Source organism: Episyrphus balteatus, chromosome 3, assembly GCF_945859705.1.
Source record: "Episyrphus balteatus chromosome 3, idEpiBalt1.1, whole genome shotgun sequence".
NCBI classification, from domain to species: domain Eukaryota; kingdom Metazoa; phylum Arthropoda; class Insecta; order Diptera; family Syrphidae; genus Episyrphus; species Episyrphus balteatus.
This window is the reverse complement of record NC_079136.1, coordinates 12,990,509-12,997,243: the sequence shown is the minus strand read 5'-3', so window position 1 is coordinate 12,997,243 and position 6,735 is coordinate 12,990,509.

Here is a 6,735-nt window from a genome sequence, read left to right as displayed (position 1 = left end):
ACTTTCTCTATACTGCTTCAATTTTAATTATTTAAATGGTTAATCTAACTATAAGAAATGGTTTTTAAGTATAATGAAAGAATAAATAATTTAGTAATTCCTTAAAAATATCAAAATTAAAAATGTAATACCTAACCGGTTTTTTAGTTACCGACACCATTTTTTCAGTAGTGGACACCCGATTTTTTTAGTAACGGACACCCATATCTAAGCTGCATTTACACTCTTGGTTTTATCGCCGGTGTGTAAGATGTCCGTTTTTGAATTAGAACCGAACAAGAAGACGGTTTTACTTCTGACATTCTCTCGTTGTACGGTGTTAGTTCAAGAAGGAACATCGTACACCGGCGATAAAACTGAGAGTGTAAATGCAGCTAAGCATTCAACTACATTTAATGCACTTTGCAGATCTTCGTCTTTGTTTTACTTCTGTTTTGGCCTTTTTAAATAATAGCCTGAAATGTCGACGCCGACGAACACTCAAGTACTTGAAAATACTGTTTAAACCTAGCATACAGTTCATCTTATAACAAAACTTAATTTTCAATACCTGGGGTCGAATCACGGTAAAAGAAAAAGGTAGGAACAGATAGCGTTCATACGTTAACAACCGTGTGCCGTGATTCGACCCCTGTTCTCTGTTCTACTTTAGGTGGGCTATTCTGGTTCTGTAAAAAGTTTGATGAAAATAGTTTTAATCGATTCTGATTCAGTGGAAACATGGAAATTAAAGTCAAAATTCTATCATATAAAAATAATTTTCTCATCGAAATATTTTCTGTGAAAAGAACAACACGTACCTGCCATGATAACAAAAAAAAAAGGAGCTCAAGCCCAGATAAAAAGACTAGCAGTCGATCAATACAAACAACCGTTGAACTGCGTACCTACATATATCAAGACACAAATTTTGATGGAAAAAGGAAATACATCCTTTTTTTAACAAGAAAATTAAAAGTTGCCATAGAATACGTCAAAAATTATATTTTTACGATCATACGTTCACGTTTTGACTATTGCCGTATCTATTTAATCAGTAGAAAAATGTAGGGACAGTTAGCTTAAAAGCAAAAATGGAATGATAAAATGAAAAGTCGAATGAAAACTCCGATGGTGAAAATTTTATCATTTCATTTCTTCACAGAACCAGAATAAGGACCAAGACAAAACGTTACATGCCTTAAAATTAAAAAGATAGATTTAGGAACACAAAGAAGATTTGACCTCAAACTTGAATGTGGAAGTTTTCTTCGTAAATTAAAAGCTAGTATGTGTGAACTTAAGGGAAATAAAAATAAATAAACAAGGGCTAAGTCTTTAGAGTGTGCATGAAAATGACTGTCAAACAATACACACACCTTGCATGAATCGAATGAATCGTTTTCAAATTCCTTTCACACTTTTTTAAAATAATTTTACACAGTCGAAAGGAAACCCACTTTATAAACTTATTTAAAAGCGCTACGCGATGCTTTGAATCTTTTGTTTTTTTTACACGGTGAACTGTAAACTAGGCCTTAGGAGCAAACAAAAAGTGGTTTGAAAAAAATTGGGCCTTTTCGGCGAGATCTTGTATACTGCTTTTCTGCAGAAAAAGAACGGTGTCCATAACTAATATCATCAAACGTGTCTAATTGCGCCAGTTATGGACACCAGTGTCGGTCACTGAATTTCGTTGAACATTATATTCTAGTTATGAACACCCCACGTAAAATTAAATTATGTTATTATTTTTGTTATAACTTAAATTGAAATAGATCTACAAAGCAATTCTCTAACAAAACATTCAATTTTAATTTTTGTACCATATACAGATATATTGTTTAAACAATAATTTGTATTTACGTCTTTCTTAAGAATTTCTCAAGTTTCATGCACTTCACAGAGGTCCGAAACTTGCCCCTTTTATTACAACAAAACCAATCACTACACGGTTAAAAATTCTGGAGTACTTTCTAATACTTTTTGGGTTACATATAGGTCTACACCAGAAATGTATTAAAATTTAATACAAGAAAATATTAAATTTTTTTAGGTAATAAAAAATGTATTAAAATGTAATATAGTTCTATGAAAAAATAATACAGTTTATATTAGAATTTAATACCAAATGTATTAAATTTCAATTATTACATATTAAAATTTAATCTTTTCATATTAATTTCTAATAAGAATTTTATTAAAAGATAATACAAAAATATTTCAATTCAATACCAAATGTATTTAAAGTTAATAATATGTATTCTTTTCCTAAATTCACTACTAAAAATAAATACCTAATCATAAATAATATTATAATGGTGATATTATTGTCTCTATTTTATCTGTTTCACAAACTGTGGCATGTAAAATCTTATTGGCGATCAAAATTCATCTGCAATGTATGTATTTTGCTTGGAAAAAACACAAATCGCCTTCAAATTAGTACAAATTTACAAATATTAATTATATAGTTTTTTTAGAAAACTACCTCAAGCAATGGATTTTTTTCATTTTTAAAATGGCTGCTGCTGACCACAGTACACATAAAATTGTCCAAACATGACAATTTGGCGACCAATGTCAGCTACCGTATATCTTATTTCTTTTATTTACCGACGAAAAACGCACAAAAACCGAAAAACCACGCACACCACTAATTTGTTAACAATTATTCACCATTTTCCCCGGAGAAACACAAGGAAATTTGTTATTTTTTAATTTATAATTTATTCAAATGACATTTTATAAATTAAAACAAAAACAAATTTCCTGTTTACTGCGATTGAAATATAAAAATTAAAGGCCGACCTGACAGATTGGTGCCCATTTTTGACAAACAAATTTTGACAACGTTCGGAATATATTACCTTATTATGTGTGACAGTCTGCTGACGTTTGATTAAAATTTAATATTCTCGTATTACAATTTAATACTTTTAAATTAGTTTTTAATAAATTTTTATTATATTTTAATACAATTATATTAAAATGTAATACAATATACTCAAATATAATACAAAAATATTAAAAATTCAATAAAAGATTAGAATTTAACCCACGGAGATTATTTTCTAATAATTTTTGTATTACAAGTAGTAAACTTAATACTTAAATATTGAAATTCAATTCAAAAAAGATTAAAAATAATTTTAATATTTTGGAAGTATTAAAATGTAACATTTTTTGTATTGAAAATTGCTTCAATACAAGAGCTGTATTAAAAAATACTCCAGAATTTTTAACCGTGTACCAACTATGAAGTTAAGTATTTTATGATGGAATATACATGATTGAACGCGTTTAAAATAGTTTTCGTACGCTACACCCTAACAAAACCTTAAGAAAACGGAAAAACTGTGCCAGGTGTCGGTAACTGGCAAGGGTGTCGGTCACTGGGTAGTTTACCCTACCTCATTGGTACCCTCATTTATTTAAATTCTTTTAAACTCAAGGGTTCCATTATAACCTTTCATAATCTAAACTTTTCTTTTAAAAATACAAATAACATAAATTAAAAAAATTCTTAAGATTCAAAGCAAAAAAAAATTTAGATGAAGTAAACGAACATTCCAACAACTTCATCTAAAAGTAATAAAACATTCAAAAAGAAAAACTTATATTGAAAAAAAAAAAACTCATTTACAACAAGTGCACCAGAGTGTAATGCAACAAATTACAAAGGGCTCATAATTTTTCTTCAAACTTTTTCGTTTTCATTTTCAGTTTGCATTTTATTAATTCCCAAAAAACTGAATAAAGAAAGAATTATTATTTTCGTTAGGTAGTTTTGTTTTGGCAAACGGCTGCATTCTTAAGGATTAACTTTTATTTCAAATGAAAATTCCATTACTTTGTTGGTATTTCCACTCAAAAAGAAAACAAAAAAATTCACATTATTCCAATAGGAAAGAAAAAAATGTAATCTGGGGTAAAATAATGGTTGAATAAATAGTGAATTATTGTTTGCTATTATGCGAAATCAGGTGGAGCTTAATTGCAAAGTACTTAAAACTTTTAATCTTAATTTTTTTTTTTCTTTCTTTGGGGATAAAAAAGGAACCCAGTTACATTACAATATAATTCTAAACAAGGACAAATGACTTGACATTATGTACAAAAAATTTACAAGGAAAATAAACCGAGAGAGTTTGTGTTTTTTTTTTATTTAAAATAAACTTAGGTGTTGAAAAACTCCGCGGTTATTTTAATTAACCGAGGAATGAAAGCAACACAGCTCCCAGCGTATAACTTCATCGAGGAAAAATATAAACAACAAATCCTTGAAAAGGAGGCAAAAAAAGAAGTTTGCCACCTTTGTCGTAAATTAATTGAGCTCTTAAAATATGCAAATCTGAAAATGTTGTAATTCACACAGGACGTGGTTGGGTTGCAATTTATTGTTGTGTTTTTTATTTTTTTCATCTTATAAGAAAAAATAATAGAAAAAGTTTTAAATAGTCCGGTCAATTTAGACATTCGAGGTTAATGTAATTCCCAGCAAGCTGAAAATTGGTAGGATTGTTGGAAATACCATCATAAATTAAATCTAAAAAGTCCTCATCGATCCGAGACCTGGAAAAAATGTACTTGGGGTCAAAGGTCACAAAAGCTGGTTTTTCACGATTTTAACAAAAAATTTCCAATGCAAAAATTGTAGACCAGGTTATTATATATAAAAAATGTCATAACACTTTTTTTCCTAAGACCCACCGTTTCTTAGGTATAACGATTCAAAAAGTTGAAGTTCAGTTGTAATCCTCATAATCAGGCTTATTCTGAAAAAAAAAACTCCCAACTGAAAACTTCTTTTAATTTCATTATTTTTTTAGCTTGAATTTCGTTCTTTGATGGTTAAGAATATGTGGAAAGCAAAAAAAAAATGGAAATTTTCACCATTTTTCCGATTGGGACCCTTCTCCCGAAACCATTTCCCTGGTAATTTTTGTTTAGAATAGGTCCGAATATAACACAGGGTGTCCGATAGAGAATGAACAACCCTAAAACGACTGATAGCTACACTTCTTATGGCTATTCTAAAAACAGATAGAAAAAAGTTCTATCGCAACCAGTTAATAAAATATTGGCTTTTTTTCGTTCAGTGTATTTTAAATTTTATCATCTTATGTTTTCGTTCACTACAACCACGAATGAATGAATTTTATTTATTTTTTTTTTTTACGATTTTCTACAATAATTGGATTAATACTTAAAAACTTTAAAAATCGATGCAAAATGTAAAAAAAAGTATTTTATGAAAAATTTTTAACACCTGTGGTATAAAATAAATCTATTGAAACCTAGGTGGCCAACTTTCTTAAAAATATTCCCCTTAGACAAGAATAGTTTAAGAAGGTTTTTTTCCAGGTCTCGGATCGATGAGGACTTTTTAATTTATGATGGTGTTTCTAACAATCCTACCAATTTTCAGCTTGCTGGGAATTTATGTTACCTCACCCCCTTATTTTAGTCTAATTTGACCGGACTACAACTAGTTAAAGTTATTTATTAGAGAAAAAAATTAAAAAAAGAGAACTCAGAGAAGTATACTTATTTTAAGTTATTTAAGGGCTTTCAAAGCTGGACCAAAATAGATTTTTGGAGCTTTATCATTAGCTTAGATAAAATTTGACTTTCTATAAAGTCAGTTTAAGGCAATAATTTTAAATGATAACATTTTAAGAAAATTAAAAAAAAAATTTTTAAGCAAACCAAAAAAATGTTTGGGCTAGTGATGGGAACTATCGAATGATTTGAACTATCGATAGTTAGTAACTGGATTGATTTGAACAATCGAATAGTTCATTCATTCATTCATTTATTAATTCGAATAATAACTATCGAATAAAACTATCGAATAAACTATCGAATACAAAACTATTCGAATGAAAAAACTTTCGATTAAAAAGAACTATTCGAATGAAAAAAACTATTCGAATGAATAGTAACTAATTGAATGAATGAATGATTTATAACTATCGAATTAATGAATATTTTACAACTATCGATAGTTTGATAGTTTTTATTCGATAATTCCCATCACTAGGCTGTCCTGGGATACGATCCCCAGACCTCTGGCACAAATGACAAATCTTTCAACAGTTTAACACTCTGGGCTACAGACTATATTGTACGCATGGCTGTCATAATTTTCACTTGGCCTCACACGGAACATGTCAATGAGTAACGCTTGTTCGTGATCGCAGCTAGTGTTCATCGATTTAGAAGACGTTATCACGTTAAAAACTTTTGAGCTTTTTTTTAACTTTTATATGAAACTCAATTTATAAGTTCAAGTCCATAAAAATAAAAATAAAATAATTTTAATAATTTTTATTATTTTTGTTATTTTTTCTTCGTTATTATTCTTTTATATGAAATACAAATGCAAAATAACAGGGACGAAAAACGATTTCATTATCGAAATGACACGAAACAGTTTTTGATGATCACTGTGGTGTATACGTAATATTTTTGTTTCTTCATTATTTTAAGGGATATTCAATAGGATAAGAAGCTACAGTAAAGAGAGAAGTTGATACATTGCAAGACTGGAAGCTTTTTATGAAAAAAAATTGAACAAAAATTAGAATTTGATTTTTTAAGAAAATTCAATAATAATATAAAATTTGTTTTTAAAACTACTAAAACGGCGTTTTGCAAGATTTTTTGAATAAAAACGAATTTTTAGATAAAAAAAATTGAATATTCTAAGAACAGCTTCTAAAAAAAATTATGTTCCATGAATATTTCAAA